This window comes from Perna viridis, chromosome 4, assembly GCF_037379345.1.
Source record: "Perna viridis isolate PV_CMFRI_1.1 ecotype Kerala chromosome 4, ASM3737934v1, whole genome shotgun sequence".
Classification (NCBI taxonomy): Eukaryota; Metazoa; Mollusca; class Bivalvia; order Mytilida; family Mytilidae; genus Perna; species Perna viridis.
In genome coordinates, this window is record NC_142448.1 from 12,138,836 (window position 1) to 12,163,269 (window position 24,434).

Sequence of the window (24,434 nt, forward strand, 5' to 3'; positions counted from 1 at the left end):
TCCTAAGAGCAGGCAGATTTGAATGAATAATAACACATTTCATAGTAAAGACCCATAAAACAACTTAATTACAAAAATAAAAATATGAAGCCTTTTTTGGGGTATATCATATTTTTCAGATTTTGCATGATTCTTACAAAGACAGCTAATTTATTGCGGAATGAATGTACTGGTTTACTAGTCAGTATATTATACTTTAGTACATGTACATGTAACATCATGAAAAACTACAATATTTAGTGAGCTGTGATCTGGAAAACATGTATAATAAGCCAGTAAGAATGTTGAAAACATTTATAAATCAATGTACATGTATTGTGTACGCCACTGTTTGGATATGATACTTTGTGGTTTTCTTGTTTTGTTAGGAAAAAGATGGAGTAAAGATGACTAGATCAGCAGTTAGGTAGAATTTACATGTAGTCATAAGTGGCATTAACACAGACTAATACTACTGTGTAAGACCCTAGAACATCGGGAGAGTTTTAGATGGTTTCTATATTGTACAAAGTGCACATGCAGAGAATGTTTTCAAGGTAAGTACTTACATAAATTATCATGTACAGTATAATACAATTCACTGGTACATCTAAATGCTTTGTCTTACTCGACATTTTCCCTGATGGTACATTTGTGTGTGTTAATTATCTTTAGGGTAATAAACTGGGTTTTTATATAGATAGCAGTGATATACCGAACATTTCCAGTGTAAAAAAAATATCATTAATTCACAACTGAAAGTAAATTCGGTAGTTTCACTCTTGGACTTCATCCCGCAAAAATGTCACAACATAGATATCAATCTGCCATTCAAAAAGTTGAAAATTTATGTTGAAAAGAGCAAAGAATAATGGTGAAAATCTACGTAATAAATAGGATTTCAAGTGGTTATTAAAAAGTAAAATGTAATTACTTGTACCAAGAACGCATTAAATTTTAACTCGATCACAGAACAATTTCTACACATTCGTTAAATCTAGGCATTCTTCTGTACTCGTGATCATTATTTGGGTATTCAGGCTAAAAACCACTAATTCCACTTTCCATAGGCTTCTATGCTAATTTCACAATATTCAATGGCTTCTCTGGATTTTACCTTAACTTTAACCTGCAGAGGACTATATATCAGCATGATTCTACATATGTCAGCTCACAATCCTCAGAATGGCATGTACGGTTAGCAGACTTGCAGTGCAGTACTGGTCACCGGAAGTGAAGGGTCTATAAATAGCATGGGAAATCCCAGTGTTTTCACAAGATAGGGGTATATTTAAAAATCATTATGGAGATTAGGCTTCACATCACAAGAAGCAAAATGCACCTATAAAATGTACAGAAATGTTTTTCCTTTCAGAAACTGTTTAAATTTTTAAAATAAGATAAGAACTTTTTTCACAGCACTATGAGGAACAGGGGTAATTTCTGCGTAGGACTATTTTTGCGTACGTTCCAAATGCTCATTGGTTGAATTGATGGTCTGTAACCTTCACTCTTTTCAATTGATTGTCCCCCACGACGCATTAAATTTTGTATGTAGTCTTACTATGAGAAGTTACAGATTAAGTTCGACTTTGGTTACAGTTGAATGATTTTTACGGAAGTTATGGCCCTTGGACATAGAAAACTTCAGTGAATTTCAAGTTTTCCTCACTTTTTTTTTCGCGGGGGACATTGGAACGCTGTTCTTTTATTATCCTTAATGTATTTTTGATAAAGTACCAGGTCAGTCTCAAGTGTGTTCCAAACGGTTGCATTATACCTGATCTGTCATAATTTTTCACATGTTGCACCGTATCTCAAAAACTATTTATGATTATTGCATAAAACTTTACACACTTGTTAGTTACATTAATTTGAAGACTTGTATATATTTTTTTTGTGATAATTTGCATTTAAGTTTTTGAGTTATTGAAATTTTCATTGGGTTTTGTTGTGAAAAAGGGGGGTTAACATTTCTTGCCAAATGAGAAGAAATCTTTAAAAAATATGTATTGGTGATTGGGTCACCAAAAACTCCTTGCAACCCTCCCATACATTTATTGGTTGATAGCTCTTAGAAAGAACCAATATGGGGAATTTAATTTTGAGAAGTATTATACCATGAATACTGAATCATGTTGTAACAATTTGTGTCTCTCTCTTTTATCAACGTTTTTATCTGTTTTATATTACTTTGAAATTATCAATTTATTTATTGACTTTGCTCCTTAAATCAGAATTATTGCTTCAATTTGGTATCATATAAAACATATTGTTAGCAATTTTTGTGTGTATTTTATATAAAAGAGTAGGAATAAGGAATGAGTCAGGATATGCTTAGCATGACATCCTGTGCAACCCTATGTTATTCCAACAACATTTCTAATGTTTTTTTCACAAGATTACGGGCGTATCATGTGCTTGTGGTGCACCTGCTTATTAAAATTAGTAATGCATGCCCATATGTGGACTCACCAAATCTTCAGAAATTCTGATAAAATAGACAAAAATGCCTGTTTACATAAATATAATTTGATGAACTGTGTACTGCATAAATAATGACCTAGGGTTTGAAATTAGCAGGAGCCTACTTGCCAATGACTCCTAAAATAATTTTATGTGGGGTACTTTGATTTTAAGGAGCTATAAAAATTGACTACACAAATTTCAGTTGTAGGATACTAAGCCAAAACTTTGGGTTTAAAACCTGAATTGTGCATTAATATGTTTTCTTTCTAATAAAATAATTTCTTAGTAGTTTTTACTAAATATCTACTAGTAAAAACATTACATTCTAACATCTCATTTACAAAAAGTCTATCATGGTACAAAAGTCTCTATTTTGCAAGGATTGTGATTATAATTTTGAGAATCTCCTTAGAACCATAAATTTGTTCAACCTCTGTAGGCATTATAATCTAGCCTCAGTCCAGGCATCATTTCATTAACATGTGACAGGCTGTAATGTTTGAGATTTAGTACTTGTTACAAATTTTAATAAGAATCAAAACCTTTAGTGCTCCAGGCACTTTGATTTCTACATGGTTCTAGTTATGATCTTCTTTTGCAGGGAATGATGTCAAACAGATATATGTGTTATGTGAATATTCTAGTGATGGGAAAAGTCATGCCAACAACAAAGCAACTCTTTAGAGAGCAGTACCTGCAGTTATAGCATTTGAAATAGTGTTTACTGTTTCAACTTCCTGTAATGTGAATACAGTTTCTCCTGGTACCAAAACTTCATCAAAGTCGACATAATCACCATGAACCAAAAACTAACAGTACCATGAATACTAAAATGGGTTAAGGCAATAGTAAATAATTACGTAAGTAAAGTGGCTGGTCGCACGACAACGCCGACTGAAAGTATATGCATATGCACAAATGTACATAGTTATGGAGGAGTAATCAAGGGAATCAAGGTTATAGCGGTAATCAGAGAATGTAATCCAGGGACAAAGACCAGACATGGAAAACAGACATGCACAACAAAGAACATAAACTAACTAAAATCATACATACAAAGTCACAAAAGCAAATGAGCAACTCGGACTCCACTCAAAACTAGGAGCATGGACCAGGTGCACCGGTAGGGTTAGCGTCCTCTGCTTTTCTAGAAACACCCGCCGAGTTGCTCATGAAAGTCAAGTCCGGGGTAGACAAACGAGGAAAGGATAACTATGACCCGTTGAATAAATCAGTTATCATGGTGCTGATGGATACACCATACCGATCCACGAGTTCATGATGACGACCATAAAACTTCTGTAGTGATGACTTCAGTCTTTTTACAACATAAGCCTGTTCCAGAAGCCTATTTGTTAGAGTTCTAGCGCGATACAAAAAAGTCTGCGTAGTTTCGGCAAGCTCTGGCATAACGTATGAGTTGTGATATGAACACTCCATACGCAGGTGCTGAAGGGAATTTTGAATGAAAAGTCATCACGTTTGTCGTAAAGTTTGGTCAATAGTTTTCCTTTACCATCGATTTCTAAGTGTAGGTCAAGATATGAGGCTGACTTTACAGTGTATGTAGTATCCTTTATCTCAAGTTCTTTGTGATAGATGCGGTATATCAAATCCCCGAAATTAGGATTGTTTAAAGATAATACGTCATCTATATAGCGGAAACTGAGATTAAAGGATCTAGCTAAACGATATTCTTTCTTTCGGATCAGATCAGCTATAAGGTAGTACAATACAGTTAGGTCATTTCAGAAAATTTGGTCTCATTATGTTGAAATAAAGCTGTTTCGAGGCAGTCCGCACAGAAATTTCGAGTGTTTTGTCATAAAAAAGTGCATATTTTTGAAATCCTTGGTGTGTGGAGGTTCAAGTCATATATAAGTAATTTAGTGATTATTATTTTAAAATCCAGTAGCCATGGTAACATACTGCAAAAAATATTACTGAGTTTTAGTACAACTCAGGGGTGCCTTTCCAAAACTAACAGCCAATTACTATGTTTTATGAAATATCAGGCACTTAGACACTACCACAGGATGAAAGCATGCATGGGGAAGGTGGAAAAAGGATAAAAATAATACGACTCTTTTCCATTCATTCTCTCACAATTTTAGTTCCAAAAGTTCGTGCGAAATAAGGTATTTTGTAAATCAGCCATCTGATGCTGAGGAGAGAACCTAATAAGGCAGGGGAATGAAACGTTCCGGATACCATTCTTCATTTAAATTACACCTGTTTACCATAACATATATTACACCTGTCTATGTATAAATGCTTATCTACATTTTAACAATATATCTACCAAATTTCAACTTTTAATTTTAAGTTTTACAAAATTTGACCGGAGTAACTTGGTGTGCAAAACAGTGAGCCTTAAACTCAGCCTCATAAGAGTGAAGGAAAAGGACAGCAAGTAAAGGAGCACAATTTGTTCCCATTGGAATGCCGACCGTTTATTGAAAAACACGTCCACCACACTGGACAAATATGTAGTCGATTAAAAATTCCTGCATTTTGTAAAAATCTTCCTCTGTATATTTGGAAGATGATTTGGAATTATTTCTTACAAAGTATGAGGAATCTCTACCAAGAACTATATACTTGTCTCTAGGTGTACCATCTTTTTTGGAAAAACAAATATGTATAATGTTTTTAAGTCGGCATTTTAACTGAGTATGGGGAATAGAAGTATACAGTGTTGAAAAATCATAGGTTTTAATGCTGTTATATTCAGATAATAGTCTTGAACTGATTGTCTCCAAAAGATCTTTCGAATTTTTCAGGATCCACATTGAATAAATACCACTGCGGGAGTAACAAGTATTGTGGTAGGACTGTAGACCCTCTTTGACAGTTGTGAGTATAGAAGTTAAAAGTTTTGAAAGAGGTTTGGTGGTACATTTTGCAGATCCAGCTATGAAACGTTGTTTGTATGGATTCTTGTGGAGTTTAGGAATCCAGTACATAGACGGTAAATCACAATCATCGTCCTTGGTAGAGAGACCAAAAGAGAATAGCACAGATTTATGGTTTTCCACAAGCTCTTCTTTGGAGAGTGTGGTAGCAGTATAGGTCTGCCACTGCTATTATTTTCTACGTCTACCTCTGATAATAAACATTGGATGTAAAACGTTTTGCAGACAAAAACAATGTTGTTTTGGGCTTTGTCTGCTGGTACGACAATATATTTGTCATGTATACTAGACAATGTTTTTGCTACATCGGGGTCTTTGAAGACCGATGTAGCCTTGGCACTCATTGAACTACTTAAAACTTTCATTCGTTTCAAGATTAAAGACCTCACGGCCTTTAACCACTCTGACAAAGAATCAATATCTTCTTGTTCTTGTTTTATCCATTTTCTTGCATAGTCCTCGACGGCATCCATAAGAACTTTAAAGTAATAATTCCAATTTATGGAACGTGGTTCATGGTACTTGGGACCTTAAGAGAGGATATTACGCAGAGATTCGTTTTCGATGATGGTTAAATCTCCTTTAACGACGTAACCAGAAGGACCATATTTGAATGGAGAGTTTTTGCAAGAACAGTCAGATGGTTTAGCCTTGAAGTCCTCAATCTCGAGGTTCTGCAATAGCCTTTTATACTTGAAAATTTTGGATGCAATGGGTGAAATATAGGAATATGAAATAATTGGTATGGATTTGTCTTTGAAATATGGAGGAATTTTGTTGGAAACGTTTTTGTGATGGAAGATGTTAGCCAAATTAATTGCATCTATACCTTTGTTGACAAACGGTAGTGGAAGAAATGATCGTTTTTCTTCATCTTGACTTTTCACACAAATTGGTTTAAAGAGTGTGGAAACCAATATCCAAAATGATGGCAACAAATCTGTATAATGATGAGGTGGGATCAGATTGGAATTGACATGGTTAAATTGCCAGAGTTAAGAAGTTAGTAATACCTGTTATATGACACTCTCCATAGATGATAATTCTATTGACAGTCACAAGTTTGAGTTACATGGGATTAATACATGTATTGTATATGGATTTTTGTTCCATCTTTCTAATGAGGAATGTATAAAAGTAACTTTGTTTTATACAATTTACCAACATGTACATGTATAGATTTGCAGATTATTTTGCTTTCTGGTCTAAATTGGGAGCCGCAGTTTTCTAAACTTAGATCTGAATTTCAGATATGTTAAGTTTATTTATTGATAGGTTGCAGTGGTCATTTCTATTTAAGGACATTATAACCTGGATGATAAAAAATAAATGAGTGGGAAAATCTAAGACATTATGACAAGTCGTTCACTTTCTACCTTGTACTAGACTTTCCATTTAGCTATTCTTTATTTAATGTAGTTGTGATGTTAAGTGTATGATTCTCATTTGATATTAATTCATGCAGTACTTGAGTACTTTGATTTAAAATAAATTTGAAAAATAAAAACAACTTTTACTTAGTATTGATATAGAGCCTTTGATTTAATACATGTATGTCACCATGTAACTCAGTCCAATAGTAAACACAAATTTTAAAACATCATCAGGTCCTATATACATGTAAAGTAGAAGGTACATGTACCCATCAACTAAACTTCAGTAACACATTAAATTCAGTGTACATGTATTTTAACTTTGTAAAGTCACTTACATGTATTTAAACATTTTTCTCTTGAAGGAATTTCCAGCACTTCCAACGCTATTTGATTTGCAGGTAGATAAGAAAGATAAAGAAAATATTCAAAAGTATTATGAATCAGGCCTCATTTTTATACCAATACATAGAAAGTTTTGGTTGTATAGGAACCACTCTATAGATCTGTCTGTTTGCTTGTCCTTCCACTAGTCTGTCAACTTTTCTTGTAAGCATGACTTCTCCAAAAACCTTTAATGACATTTTAATGAAACTTTATAGAAAGTTTAGGCATGATATTTCATTATGCCTAAAGGAATATAAATATTGTCAGAAGAAACGAAAGACAGATAATCTGGGTTTTACAGTTGAAATATGTAGCGTGACTCCTAAATTACTCATTAGATTTTGATGAATTTTAGAAAGGTTGGCCATTATATGTTGATGTTCATGAAAGAATAAACTACTGTTGGATGATTAGAAAGGGGGACAGTTCAACTTAAGGCTTTAGACTATTCATATTAAACATCTAGTCCATTTGAACCATAGGTATTCTGTTTATGAGTCTAGTCCATTTGAACCATAGGTATTCTGTTTATGAGTTTTATCAAAATATGTCTAGTTTATCATTTGCCACATTGCGTCAAATACAAGGTCTGAAATCATTTTCTTCTGTCCACTAAAGGAATAGGCTTGCACACACAATTAAAACTGTGAAAACTCATAAAAAGCCAATATTGCAGTGCTTTCTCTTGACAGAATACACGCTTATTGCTGATGATTAACTTGACTATTGGCGGAAGTGCATCTTTACATGTATATATATATATATACAGTATGCAAGGAAAAAAATGTCATCCAAACCTCAGATATGGAAAGAAACACATGGAAAGCCAATATTTTGTTTTCTATTTTTTTCCTACCCTATGTAAAAACTGAAAATACATGTGTAATACATACATATTTCGTACATGCGTTGTTCATACCATGCGTATTACATATGTAATACATGCGTAATGCGCATGTATGTCCAAATGCGTTTCACATGAAGGTACTAAACATGCGTTTTACGCATGTAAAATACATATGTAAAACGTTTGTTTTACATGTGTTAAACGCATTGTGCAATTTTTTCCTGTGTACCAGTTACAACCATATTTTCCATTTAAATATGATTATCAAGTGTAGAAAAAGAGCAAAATTTACATATGAGAATCATACATAAATCTTATGATTAACACATGTAAATTATCATGCTTTTCTATTTTTAGCATGCTTTACATAAACATATATATGATTATGATATAATGTGTGCCCCTTATGGCTGAATATGTATATATTGGTCTCAGTTTATTGTGAAACAAAAAAATAATTCCATACTATTTCCACAAAAGGCTCCTGGGTCATCAGTTTCAGCTCCATACAACTTCAGGTCAGAACAGACACATTTCCCTGAATTACTACAAGTACCTCTACCAATACACCAACTATCATAATGACAGGTATTACCACCTATCAACACACCTACAAAGTAGTAATACAAGAGGATCAAAATTAGTCATTGATGGAAAAATACCTCTCCATCCATGAAACACAATTGATTATGACAGAAGAAATCAAGGATGGCTCCAAGATAACGGTATATTAAGGTTATAGCTGATGCAACAGCACAAATACATACCTACGGTCTTGTGTGGTTTTAAGTAGCAGACTTGATAAAAATCAGACTGGTGATTCATGCATCCATCAAATACACTTCTATTTCTAATTCAGTAATGTTTAAGGACCACAAAACTGGTCTAGTTAGTCACATGGTGTTTGTTCAGATTGTGTAAGAAATTGACACTTTGTAAGTGTTAGTGTTCTTTATTTGGTTTGAATTTGTTTATTTTAGTTGAAGATTAATGTATAATTTTCTCAAAAATACATATCTAAATAGAGAAAAGACTATTGCTAGGTCAAAATGTAGCACATTTAGACTAATAAAACCTCATTTGTTTGTTGGGTTATTGTACACAATGATTCACCTCCACCATAGTCAGTGCCTGAATTTTATATGGACTGATACTTATTAACAAAGCTAATGAGGAGCTCTTTATACTCATCGATTTGAATACTACCAGAGAAAAGGAAATATCCTTGAAAAACTAATTGTTTCTAGAAAATTTAAAGATATCTTAATACATAAGATAATTAATAAATAATAATAATAATAATAATAATAATACATGTAATAATAAATAATATTTCTAAGTGGACATTTACTGCCTTAATTTAGACAGAATACAATTTAAAATTTGTTTTATTCTATCCTACTTTTCTAGACGTAATATACTTACGGCCTTTCTTACAAACAAATGGTTTCAAGGTCAAACAATCCTCAGCTTGGTAGTAGTATGAGGCATTGGTATATAACAAGGAGACACAAGATGACTCCGGGAACTCGTTGACACCAAATTCAAAGTTTTGGTACTCCATTTCATCATGATTGTAGTTCCAATAAAATAGTTCTGGCTAAAATATTAAATATTTCACGGTATTAAAATGTTACAACTTAAACACAGTTGGATTGATTGCAATTTGTCAGAGGGCTATATATATTTTGTGTCCTCAATGTATTGGGGGCAATGCAGAGTGGGCCTACTCTAGTGCCAAAAGTTTTTTTTTACACCAATTTAAATACTTGCATGCCCTTAAAAGCATGAACCTAAATTTGTTCCTATATTTTTTTTATTACCATTTCCAGTATTATTGTATTTAATTTAAATGAAAAAAGGTATTCACAATCAAACATATAAGTGTAGCACATTTAAAGGACTAAAGCTGGAGGCAAAGACTACTCACTCCCAACCAACAAAATTATAGGCAATTATACATATCAATAATTAAGTAACAGTCTTCTTAAGAATCATGAAAATTCTGTAGTATGTAATACACATCAAAAAAAGGCTACACATTTTTATTTTTGTTATGTAGTTGCTTTATAGGTCTATATTATGAAACTTATAATTATTCATTCCAACCTGTCTGCTCTTAGGAGATAATCCACATTAAAAATCCAACACTTTCTATTAAATTTTAGCCCCGTGCAAGTCCGGGTGTCAAAAGAATAGGCCTGCAGAAGCGCTAAGCGTGTCATAAAAGGCGACTAAATAGTGATCAGAAACCTAGCCGGGGGCTAGGCGCTCTGCCCACAGAGCAACTGGGATGTGTGTCCCAGGTGGTGGAATGGGGTACCCCTGGCGTGTAACATGCTGGAGTTGTCAGGCTATAATACGGAAAACCTGACCGCAAACCATAGTGGTGCACCGTGTTGGGAAAGATGCCACGCTCCTCACACGTTAAAGAACCCTGCTGTGGTATTCGATAGGAGTAGGAACCTTTGCGCTCCGCCACAGGAGGCTAAATTGCCCGACCTTACCCATCCCTCCCTTTGTCAATCAAAATTTGTCGACCCTATTACCCTTGTGTCCCATCCCTTTTTTTCATTTCATCATTTCATGTTCATTTTACCATCCATTTCATGTTCATCGTCTGAATATAGCTGAAATATTGCTGCTCAGACGTTAAACCCCAACAATCAATCAATCAATCTATTATATTTTAGTGTCATTTGGGGAGTTATCTCCCTTAATTTTTAATTCTACAGTGCATTTTATATAACTCCAAGAGCAGGGGTTATATGAAAAGCCACATGCAAATTTCTGTATGTATAGATAAAGTCTGAAAAGACTCCCAAGGATATTGCATACGTATGTTAACAATTTGTCATCATATGAAATGGCTGAGATAAGCAGTAAGTTTTATATAGCTGTAAATTTTTCATTGAAATTAAATATATGACACAGGATAAGAATTTTACTAAATTTGAAGTGGTCCCTTTTCGGCCCTTACCCCCAAATGACTGAAGTCACAACCCTCAAAATCATAACCAGCTTTTCTTTTCTGAGATATGTCAACGTGTGGTTCAATTTCAAGAGATTCATTTACTAAAAGTAAAGTTATTATTCAAACACTAGTAAAATGCTCATTTCCGGTCCCATTTTTGGTGCTAATTCACATAGGATTCGAGTCATAACACCAATGTGGTTTGGTATCCTGTGGTATAATTTCATTTTGCTCAAATTCTTGTCCTGATACCAATATATGACCTCAATTATTTGCAGTTGTATAAAAATAAAACATATTATTTACAACACCATTTTTTGAAGTTGAGAGAACATTTAGCAGTTAAAGGAAAAAGGCAAGGATGTGGAAACACAACCCAATCAAACCCACAACAGTAGCTACAGTCCCATCGGGTCATTATTAAAAAGGAGCAAAAAACTTTCACCATGAAATAAAAAGAAAATTATCCCTGTGTCAGACAGCATTGATAAGAACTAGAAGCTGAAAAGAGCCTGAATCGCTAACCTGGTTCGATAGGCAACATTCTAATTATGTAAAAGCCACCATGTTTTTTCTTGGATAAGAATTCCTAACACTCATACCTAAGGAACAATCATATCAATTTTCATTAAATTCTGTCCAGCAGTTTCTGAGAACTTTTATAAGGTAATAACATGTCAAAAAAGGGCAAAAACTCCAACATGGTTGAACAGATTTGCATGAAAATTTGACCACAGATAGATCTCTTTATGCTGAACTTTTTAGCTAAATTGTCAGAATTTGGCTGTGTTGGTGATGGTACATCACATAGTAGTAACATATGTCTAATGTGGCATGGATCAAAATTGTAAATCTACTGTTGCTGCTGGCTAGCCTACTTGTAGGTGTTAAGGGAAAGTAGCTTACACATAAATCTAGCCCTGCCAGTACAAAGCCTCTACAAGACTTGTCCAATGCCTTCCCGCGGTAAACTGGGATCTAGTATCTCAGACTGAACTGAAAGGGGCCGCAGAGTGGCAAGGACCCCAGTGACGCAATGTGTAAGCCCACCAACTAGTGGACATGCCCTAGCACTCAACTACCTTTGCCTGAGCTATGGGTTAAATTACAGCCAGACGAAGGTCGTTATCCTATAGAGGCAATTTATCTACAAGGAAATCTCTGATATAAAACCTGGGTAGAATGGCTTCATGAACTGTGGCATTCAGCCATTCTAGGGAACGAAAAACTCGAGCACAAATCACTGGCTCTCCTGGTTGGTGTTAAGTACGGGTAAATCACCCAGTCTAGTAAAATCCTATGGATTACAGAAACACCAATAAGAAATATACCAGGAAACTCGGCCCTTTGGAAAGGATCATCATGTAGAAGAACCATGACAACAAAAAGGCTGACAATCCTATCTACTACCAGAGCAACTTACTGTAAACGAACTAATTTTTGCAGTGTTCTAATTTTCGCTATTTTCGCGATGGACAGAACATCATGAAATATTGTACTCATGAAATAGATTTTTAAAACTTTCTAACGCTAACCATTTTTTGAAACCAGGACCAAAACCTGTTATAGTAAAACTTTTTAATAGTGATGCTAAAAGAGTAATCAAGGGAACCAAGGTTATAGCGGTAATCAAAAGAATGTAATCCAAGGACAAAGACCAGACATGGAAAACAGACATACACAACAAAGAACATAAAGTAACTCAAATCATACATACAAAGTAACAAAAGTAAATGAGCAACTCGGACTCCACTAAAAACTGGGAGCATGGACCAGGTGCACCGGTAGGGTAAGCGTCCTCTGCTTTTCTAGAAACACCCGCCGAGTTGCTCATAAAAAGTCAAGTCCGGGGTAGACAAACGAGGAAAGGATAACTATGACCCGTTGAATAAATCAGTTTTCATGGTGCTGATGGATACACCATAACGATCCACGAGTTCATTATGACGACCATAAAACCTCTGTAGTGATGACTTCAATCTTGTAGCAACATAAGCCTGTTCCAGAAGCCTACTTGTTAGAGTTCTAGCGCGATACAAAAAGTCTGCGTAGTTTCTGCAAGCTCTGGCATAACGTATGAGTTGTGATATGAACACTCCATACACAGGAGCCGAAGGGATGTTGCCACAGATGAAAGGAAAGTTGACAATTCTGAATGAAAAGTCATCACGTTTGTCGTAAAGTTTGGTCAATAGTAAAAGAAGTGTGATGAGGGAAAGAAAGAACTTAACAATGTAAGATTTGTTGATGATGTCACTAGGAAAAACTTGGAACTTATTACAAATTTGATGAAACTGAATGGTTTGAATCAGTTTGGTACCATAATTATGGAATTTATGGCAGAACAGAAGATGGGCTTCAGTTAAAGTTTGGACTGTTTGATGACATTCAACTGAGATTACGTCAAAGGAGATAAAATTAACTTTATATTGCAATCAACAGATCAACTATACACATGGCAATACAGCTTCCCAAAAGAGACAATGTGGAATTCCATACGGACTGGACATACGGACCAGGTGTACGGACTGCTTGGATTTGTGATTAAAGTGTTACGAACTAGCTGATTCTGTATTAACCTCACGCTGGTTCTCGATCAACTTTATTGACCCTCTGTCCTCAGGGCCACGGGATCAATACAACCAATCTCGAATTAATACAGAATCAGTCAGTTAGTAACAATATAAAACTTCAACCATTCGAATGTTGATATACTAACCAGTCGTACATTGATATTGCTACCACCTGTCCAGAAACTCCCACCCTGATGATAATAGAGCAATTTGTCAATGAAATCAGCTTCTTTAGCAGTCTGTATATGCAGGCTAAAAGCATTGTCGACATCACATGTTTGGTCAAACCATGTTACTGGTACATCCCTTACTTGGTAACAACTTCCTCTGTATTCATACCAACCTGGAGGACAGCCTGGGGCTACAGTGGAAGAAGAACGCTACTATGGTGTTACAATTTATTCTTTGAGGCTGGTAGAAAATGTGTACGCACACTTCCGGTTTTTCTTATAACATGCTTGAACTTTTAATATGAATATAATATAAATGGCATTGCTTTTTTCCTTTACCATTATGACTGCGGAAATGTCTGAAAACCTTGAGTAAAACACAAACTTAAGAGATCTAAGGTTTGATGGTTGAAGGGGCCATCCATGCCTTATATGTGAGCTTTATTTAAAACATTTTAATTACAGGCTATCATATATTGCTATACTTCTTTAGTCAAGTATTGATCTAAACTCGAGGGTTAAAAAATGATTTAACTACTTCGACCCCTAAGGAGAAATATTTAATTATCTGTAAGAGTATATATTATCACTCATTTTCTGCACATAGACATGGAAAGTAAGTACTTACCGCCATCTATACAAACTGGAACAAGGCTCCACCGTCTGTCGAAGTCACACACCAAAGTATCATTCAAAGACAAGGGCGATTCGTAGTCCCCAAAGCATCGCATTCTTCTTGTCGAGTTAAAAGTTGAGTTTCCGGGATACACGAAGCCATAATCTTGGGTGTATAGACTAACACATCCTGAAAGTTGGGAAATACAATAGTTTTCGGTTTATCTACAGTAACAAGTATTTTATCCCAAATGGGCTAAGCTATATAGGAAGTAACTGTCTACCTAATATTCATTTACTGGACAATAGTTTGCAACGTTTGTGATAGAACAGCGTTACTGAATATTATTCAATGAGGATATACGTTTTAAAAGTTAATAGCTAAAAGAAGAATTTACTAAAAGAGAAGCGAGAATGAGTTGTGGCGTCGAACTTTAAATAGCATCCATATAAAACGGAAAGAAAACAAAAAATAGCAATCAGATACAATTAAAAACGTTGATAAATTCTGGACAGCTAAGTTTGGGATGTTTGAATGATATTTACCATTTATTTCAGTGTAGGAATAGTTAGTTGGAGTTGGAGTTGGAGTTGTTATCGTGATTGACTCTGTAGTAGTTTCTATCCCTAAACATCCTTCACAGTTGATGAACACATTGGAGCCGTTTAGCACGCAAGTACTATTTGAAAACGCCTCACATAATGAAACATTCAAGCAGTTGGTAAATGTACAGTTAGGTGCTTGTCCAGGTAAGTTACAGTCGTTTAATTCACAAACAGTTTCGTTACATTGACAATCAAGTATATAGCATTCCAATGGACAGAATGCTGTCTCAGTAGAAAGAGGAGAGGCCGGTGTAGAAATAGTTCCACCAGAAAAACTGGCATCGTTGTATGTATGGCACGTCCAAGGGGGCTCATAATAGTAACCATTACAGTTTAGGTCAAGAGCACATGTGCGGATACAGTCTGCCTCGTCCTGCACATCAAACTCGCCAAATGGCACAGGCGGTTTAAGTAAAGTTTGAGACATCTGCTTTGTTGGATATGTTGCTGTAACAAGATCGATCCATTTAACTGTTGACTATATAGTTCCACTAAAATATTCTTATAGAGTTTGTACGTTAGAAAAATAATTGTTCTTCCTTGCATCGTTTAATATATATGCATATTTCATTATTCAATTTATATGTGGTATTTTGTTCACAGGGGCTTGTTCCCAGTATCAAATATGTAGCCAGGCTGCATATTTGAAAGTGGGAGTAAGCCCATGTGTTTGGTAAAATAGTAATCAAGGAAACCAAGATTCTAGCGGAAATCGAAAGAATATAATCCAGGGACAAAGACCAGACAGGGAAAACTGACAAACACAACAAAGAACATAAAGTAACTAAAACAATACAAAGTAACAAAAGTAAATGAGCAACTCGGACTCCACTAATAACTGGGAGCATTGATCAGATGCACCAATAGGGTAAGCATCCTCTGCTTCTCTAGAAACGCCCGCCGAGTTGCTCATAAAAAGTCAAGTCCGGGGTAGACAAAAGAGGAAAGTTTAAGGAAAACTATGACACGTTGAACAAATCAGTTTTCGTGGTGCAGATGGACACACCGTAACAATCCATGAGTTCATGGTGACGACGATAACACTTCTATAGTGATGACTTCAATCTTGTAGCGACATAACCCTGTTCTAGAAGCCTAATTGTAAGAAGTCTAGCGCGATACAAAAAGTCTGCGTAATGACGGCAAGCCATGGCATAACGTATGAGTTGTGATATGAAAACTCCATACACAGATGCTGAACGGATGGTGCCACAGATGAAAGGAAAGTTGACAATTCTGAAAGTCATCACGTTTGTTGTAAAGTTTGGTCAATAGTTTTCCTTTACCATCGATCTCTAAGTGAAGGTCAAGATATGAGGCTGACTTCACAGTGTATGTAGTATCCTTTATTCCAAGTTTTTGGAGGTAGATGCGATGTATCCAATCCCGGAAACTAGGATTGGTTAAAAACACGGCATTTATATAGCGGAAACTGAGATTAAAGGATCTAGCTATATGATATTCATTCTTTCGGATCAGATCAGCTATAAAGTCAGCGTCATAAGAGGGAAGGAATAGGTCAGCAAGTAGAGAAGGAAAAGTTGTTCCCATTGGAATGCCGACCGTTTGTTGAAAAACGCGTCCACCACACTGGACAAATATGTTGCCGATCAAGAATTCCAGCATTTTGAAAACATATTCTTCTGTATATTTGGTAGGTGATTCGGAATTATTTTTACAAAGTATGAGGAATCTCTTCCAAGAACTATATATTTGTGTCTAGCTATACCATCTTCTTTGGAGAAACAAAGATGTACAATGTTTTTGAGTCGGGATTTTTACTGAGTATGGGGAATAGAAATATACAGTACTGAAAAATCATAGGTTTTAATGCTATTATATATTCTGAAAATAATCTTGAATTGATAGTCTCCAAAAGATCTTTCGAATTTTTTAGGATCTACATTGAATAAATACTACTACGGGAGGAACAAGTGCTGTGGTAAGACTGGAGACCCTCTTTGACAGCTGTGAGTATAGAAGTTAAAAGTTTTGAAAGAGGTTTGGTGGTACATTTTGCAGATCCAGCTATGTAACGTTGTTTGTATGGATTTTTGTTGAGTTTAGGAATCCAGTACATAGACGGTAAATCACAATCATTGTCTTTGATAGAGAGACCAAAAGAGAATAGCACAAAAACAGGCACAACTGATACTTTACAAAACCTGCTATCATATGAACAACTATTCATTTATACGCGCACGAAATTGATGGAAATTATTAAAAATTGATCACTTAATATTAAGGCAAAGGTACTGTACTGACTGTACTGAGCACTAGAAAGTACAAAGGTACTGTACTGACTGTACTGAGCACTAGAAAGTACAAAATTACAACAAAAAAGGTTTTTCTCTATTGGAATAATGAATACCTTGAAATTTATGGCATATAAACTGCAGTGTAACTGCGCAATCTGCCGGGTAGTATGTTATACCAAAAGGCATCACCTCCATTGCCAAACAATCCCCTACCTCTTCACCGGTATAACCACTCTTCCATTTAAATGTTGTGTTAAATGCAAGATAGTGATCCCCAATCCACTCGTTTGGTAGTGTGTTCCTCTTGAACCCCGACCAGTAAGTAACTTCTGGAGCTAAAATAAAAGTACTCCCAATATCAAAGATTGTTATACTAAAGACTTGTGTACGACATTTGCATCATTTTGAATGCAGGAATCATTTTTATATAAAAAAAAACATAAGTCACCGAACTTGATTTCGAGTTAACTGAGCCTTAATAAAGAGGGAATTTCACTGTCCCGCAAACTATGAAAAAAATGGTAGACAGAGTTTCTTCTTATTTTACATAAAGAACATCTAACTAACATTATTTGATATTTCAAAAGGAAAATCGGGAGTTTCTAAACTTTTTTTTTCTTTCTAGTAATATTTAAAAAATGATATTCTATAGAATATTTTCCGCCACTTATCGCCCCTTAAAAGAGGCTTTATACAATTATTGTTTGTAATTTTACCTAAAATTTAATGTCAAAAATCTTTTAAGATAATTTAAACACACAGTGTTTACATCATTTTAAACTGTTTTAGTTCATTGAAATATATATGTCTGTATGATCTTCCTTAATTGCTTTTATTCTATGCCTTTTCCACAGAAAGGGTTTATTTAAAATTGACAACAGTGGGTGGAAATTACGAATTTTTAAAGCAATGGGATTACAGGATCCGGAGTGTTATGGAGATTGAAATCACTCGTTAATTGGGAGTATGAAAATGTTTATCTAAAAATAAGAACTTTCCCATGCGACACAGAAGTCCGTTGGCATGATTTTTTAAAGGGCAGATCTATATCTCGTATCAACATTTTTGAATAGAAAATAGGTTAACAATTTTTTAAAACGTGGGCATAGAAAAGAGAATGATCCTCCTTTAATTACTCTCAGGATCGGAGACAACCCTTGTATAAATTTCTTGATCAGCCCATTACAAGTCGGTCATTTTGTTTGTTTTTGTTTGTTTTTATTTGTTATTTTGTTGTGTCTACAAAAAATCAAATAATTCCATCATTAAATGATTTAATCGAGTATAAGTTTCCACACAGATAACACTTTTATAATGCAATTTTTCATTTACTTGCCAAACAACGCGTAATGCAATGTATATCTAACTAAAAAGTAGGATGTAACTAGTACATTGGTCTTAAAATGGGGGGTGGGGGTGGTAAATGGAGACAAAAGAACAAAACACTTAATACAGCTTTGAAACAACGGATTGTAAGTACACGAACAAAAACCATTTTGGATAAGCAGGTTAGACAAATGAACAAACCAGATTAGAAACAGAAATCACTTTTAATATTAATGCTTAGTGGTGTGTTCGATAATGGAATATTTGTTTAGTTTGCAAATTTCTTTCGATTTTCATTTTTTTTTTGCTTTTAAAAGGATCATTTAATAGGCAGAGTAAAGATCATGTTAATTGAGATCCATTGAGACATTAATGGAACATTGTTTTGACCCACGTTTAGTTAAGGATGGATAACACAAACGTGTGGCTTACACAAAATATGATTTTTAAAATATTAACATGCTTAACATCGTTGTTCGCAATAAAACCCATATAATTGTAACTAATACCGTATAATGTTTTCATTTAACATTTTCTATGGTTATTTGATTTGAATTTAGTTTATTTTACTTATTGACAGGCCGTCATTTTTGAATGTTTATTTTGAATATAGTGGATTGAATGCCCCTGTGGTGTACTATTTTTAAGCAATTATCAACTATCTGCGATTTTTTCTTTTAATATGAACTTGAACAACTTTAAATAGTGCCCTATTTTTATGCCAAGTTAATTTAGCCATTCCGAAACACTCGCGGATGATTATAGGATAAAATAAAGAAGAATAATTACAAAAGTAAAAATGATATGTTTCACAAATTAACCTTAGGAGATAGTGCGGGCCATAGGAACATTCACCATCGCACCCTTTTGCACTCTAAATTATCAATACAACTGAAAGTTTGAGATTTTAACTGTTCGTTCCATGTGAAATGTTTCTGAATGTTTTCGCCCTGGAGTGATTTGTTTTTGACGGGACCTTTCTGTGACTCGTGTCGGGGAGCTGCATTATTGTTGCTAGACTATTACAGGATTATACTCAGGTAGTACAATACAGATAGGTCATTTCTGAAATTTTGGTCTCATTTTGTTGAAATAAAGCTGTTTTCACGCAGTCCGCACAGAAATTTCTAGTGTTTTGTCATAAAAAGTGCATATTTTTTTAAATCCTTGATGTGTGTAGGTTCAAGTCATTATAAGTAATTTAGTGATTATTGTTATAAAATCCAGTAGCCATGGTAATATTCTGGAAAAAAAATATATTACTGAGTTTTAGTACAAATCAGGGGTGCCTTTTCAAAACTAACAGCCAAATACTATGTTTTATAAAATATCAGGCACTTAGACACTACCACAGGATGAAGCATGCATGGAGTAGGTGGAAAAATGATAAAAATAATAAGACCCTTTTCGATTCATTCTCTCACAATTTTAGTTCCAAAAGTTCGTGCGAAATAGGATATTATGAAAATCAGCTATCTGATGCTGGGGAGAGAACCGAATACGGCAGGGGACTGAAACGTTCCGGATACCATTCTTCATTAAAAATACACCTGTTATTACATCTGTCTATGTATAAATGCTGAACAACGTTTAAACAATATATTCACCAAATTTCAACTTTTAATTTTAAGTTTTACAAAATTTGACGGGGGTAACTTGGTGTGTGAAACTGCGCTTTATTGTAACTGTAAAGTGTGCCCTCATTTGCAACATGACGGATGCCGCTAGCGGAGCAGGACATGCTTACCCTTCCGGAGCATCCGATGTCACTCCCGGTTTTTTGTGGGAGTTCATATTGCAAGTGCTTTTGTTTTTTAGTGTAACGTCTTGTTTTCTTAATCTACAGTTTTAATGTGTAATCTATTGTATTCGGTTCGCAACATTGTGTATGTATCTCGTTTTGTTTCCTGTTTTCATGTTCAAGTCATGTTTTTTTTTAATTTGACGTATTTGAATTATCCCACTGCTGGCGCTTCGGTATTTTTTGGTTTTGTTTTGTTTTGATTTGTTTATTTGGTTTTTGTTGTTGTTGTTGTTTTTTTTTTGCCGATACATGTATTCATTTCGTATACAAATGCCAAGTTTAGAGACTACGCTAAGTCGACTAGTTCCGCTATACTTATTCAACAACAGAATACGGGTGTAATTACAATGTACCAAAGTAACTAATATATAATTTTAGATGAAAGCCAACAAACATTTACCATCCCCGTCTTTAACTTGAGTTGCGGAATAAATTTCTTATTATGTTTTCCGAAAAAAAAATAATAACATTACATTAACTTTACTATTGCATTCTCTCCATACGCTGTAATTTGTCAGGGAATTTACTCTGTTGTGGAAGAATACATATTATCTTTTTTGTGAAAAGTAATTAACTGCAGTTCCTATCATGTAACACATTTTGTCAATGCTATATGGAGTAGGTGGGTGAGTGGGTATAGTACGTGAAAAATCAAGATATTTATTGTCCTTTTCATTTTTTCTGTCATTCTGGAGCATATGCTCTTGTCTAAATAAATGATCAATTTCATTACTCTAATATAAAATTGACGCATTTTCACCGCCGGGTTATTCTTCTTCCTTGTTATATCTTAAACGATAAAATAAAAACGTTTAAAAATGAATTTGATGACAGTTCTTAAGGATGTTCGCTGGTTATGCTCCGTCATTTTCTATCAGATTTTCTGACTCCTCTGGTTTTATCCATTTCATAGCATTACTATTTTTTGCCCAGTGATCCCACTATTATTTTCATATTTTCATTAAACACACTTTAAAATGTTATTTAAACATTTTTTTTTTAATGAAATCCTTGTTATTTCTTTAGTGGTTTTAATAGATAAAACATACTCTAGAGAAATTCTTTTCCCGTCAAAATTTCAAATGATGATATCTCAAAAACGAGTTCACTGACCCGTCTATTTTTCTCCTTATGTTGTTCTTGCATGAAAGATCTTTAACTGTTTCACAACTCTTTGAAATCCTTGTTATTCTTATACAGACCAGCGAACATCCTTAGACATTTTAACATCCTTAGACATTTTTGTTCCGATTATGGCTTGTAATTTTATTTGTTCTGAGACCAATTAAACGTACTAATGAAAGGCACATGTCATTTCCTTAATGAGATTTTTTTGTCAACCACCAGCCGAATTATTTTTTTTTTTAAATCTTCATTTTGAAGCAGTTGGAAATCATATTTTCTGTCCATGGCCAAATACTTTTTTTTGCAAAAGTTTGGTATATTTGTTTTGCAAATCAACAGAAAAAACAGTCCTCTCTTTTTCGCTCGTTAATATGGAAATGTCAAAATTTTACATACCTGTTACGGGAGAGTTATCCAGTACCAATAGAACAATAGCGTCCCGCACTTCCGGGTCCAGGGGAGAGGAGATTATGCTATGGTTTGACCTGCACACAGCAGTGGCTGCATCCCATCCTAAAGACACATTCTGTTTTTCCAATACTTCTCCATTATAAATGCTCCAGGCGGACACAACTGGACACTCTGCATTGAAAAAGTTTGCAATGTTTTAGATGTGTAGACATACATATGGTTCTCAAACTTCTTTTCGCGAAAATTTCTTGTTTTGGTGTTACATGGAATGTTCGACGATTATCTAAATTGAGAAATTATATAAATTCTTCAGATAATTTCATGCTAATTTAAAAGAAGGTTTCTAATAAGAAAACATAATACTCAGATAATGATTTGTGTTATACATGTATAAAGTTTTGAATTCTTCAAATCACATATTTTTGGTACCGAATATACATACAATCTGAAAAGATCCATAGATGTTCTCATTTCAAGAAAAGTGTTTGAACGTTAAAACAGATAGATGGTGAAGCAGTTTTATTTAAGAACAGCAAAACTTATTTTTACTAGTTTCATGAATTTTCCTATTTATTTCTTTATATGAATCCAGTCGTTAATTTCTAAAGCGACGACAGAGTGCAAAACTAACAAAAACGTTGAATATGGAACTTTTTTATATCATGACTGTAAACGCACCACATTGAACATATTTCTACGAACATTCTTCGCCTGGAGGTAATTGTTTTAATTTTCACACTGGCAATGATAGATAATTATCATTATATTGTCTTACCAAATACTATTGCATATAAAACGTATATTATCAAGTTAATCATAATCCATGAAGCTGTAATACCTAAACCCATTCATATGTTTAAACGGTCCGAGAAAATGTTTATATAGACCAATATTGCTGTTTTAATTATGAATTTTAAGAATCGAAATATCTGATCAATTTTCCCTTTTATTAATTCATTAAGTACTCTTGAATTTTTAATTCGATGAAAATTTGCTGAAATAAAAAAACAAATTTTGCATTCCTTCCATTGAACAGCTAAGTTTGTTTGACTTAAAGTACCAACAAATATACGATCTATTTAAGAATGCCTTTTTTCAGAAAACATAAATCAATTAACAACTTCGGCACGCCCTATTTTCTCATGTGTCATTGTTTATAGATTTTTTTTTATAATTCGAACCACGGCCTATAAAGCATTTTCAAGAATTTCTTATACAATTGGATGTCGAATCTGTGTGTGAGTTCCATTTTAAGTGCGAGAAGTTGACTTAAATAATATTACATTCATAGGAATTTCGTCATTATTTAGGTAGAGAGCAGCCATTCAAGTTTCGTATATTTTCTCATCGCCTCTCCTTTACAGAAACGAAACTCTTTTTTCCCTCTTCAAACGTTCTGTTTGTTTGTTTGTTGGGGTTTAACGTCCGAGAAACAATATTTCAGCTATATTCAGACGATCAAACGTTCTGACATAACATCATACCGAGAACACAAACCCATTAATTGGAATTTAATTTTGCATTTATTGTTACAGCATCGTTTATTTCATGCTTTTGATACAATATAGTCAATAGGCGATGTATTGAAACCATATCCCTGGAGGGATTTTTGCAGACCTTTATAGGTTGATAGATATGTACAGTCATTAGAAACGTATTTCTGCTATTTTGCCAAAAAAATAAGTGAAGCGATGTCATGGAAACCAGAGTCTAAAAGTAAACCACTTCCATAGAAGTAAACCAAATTCTTGTTTTTTTTTACTACAAATGGCATCAAAAGAAAGCCGAAACTTTCCTCGTTACTATTAGGAAAAGTTGCTAACCTTTTTGACAAAATGGAATGGAGTTCAAAATTTTACTCTATCCCCTTAAAAAACGAATAGTAGAGGCCATTGATTTACTTGACTACCATATGCTAACAGTTAACTAAATTGAATGATTACGAAACATTTAGGTCTATTAAAAATATTTGAAAAGTCTTCCTAGGACGAAACCCACTGAATATTTATGAATCTGTAAAAAATGGCTTATTTTGTACTGTCTGTTTAGTAGTGTCACAAGTTATACTTCTTGGGTTGTTTTAATGACTTGTGGCGATTTTCACTGTAAGATTTTATCAAAAATTGGAAAAAAATGGGAATTTCGATTTCCCCGTAAAAAGTCGCGTAAATTCAACTCTTACAGGTATTGCTCGACAAATAACGTCTCAACTTTGTATCATTCGATAAATGATTTAATTTCCGACATAAAAAACACGAAAGACTAAAAATCATGAAGAATTTTCCAAACAAAATAAAAGCATTACCCCTACCCTTATAAACTGGTCTCAGTATCAAACAAAATTCTCATTCACAGCATACCAACGATGTAAACTCATATTATAGGTATTCATAATTCAGATAATGATGTATCCAACATATAAACTGATCAATTCAAGCGCTTAGATTTTTTTTAGGGGGGAATATAGTTATGACAAAATCGTAAATATAGGAGTTTTCAGGAATTCCGATTATCTTATAAACACATGTTATTGCCATTTTTTTAATACCGTTCAAACAAACTTTTGTATGATAATATATTTGTTCAGTGTGGTGGACCTGTT

The 24,434-nt window shown here is 34.2% G+C and overlaps 1 long non-coding RNA gene across 1 annotated transcript; it reads left to right on the forward strand.

The window, feature by feature from the left end:
• The first annotated feature begins 326 nt into the window (after positions 1–326).
• On the forward strand, positions 327–6,905 carry LOC148618877 (uncharacterized). The gene is made up of 3 exons (XR_015921297.1): positions 327–536; positions 3,050–3,308; positions 5,357–6,905. It is a non-coding gene; the product is annotated as an uncharacterized LOC148618877 (long non-coding RNA).
• The last annotated feature ends 17,529 nt before the right edge of the window (positions 6,906–24,434 follow it).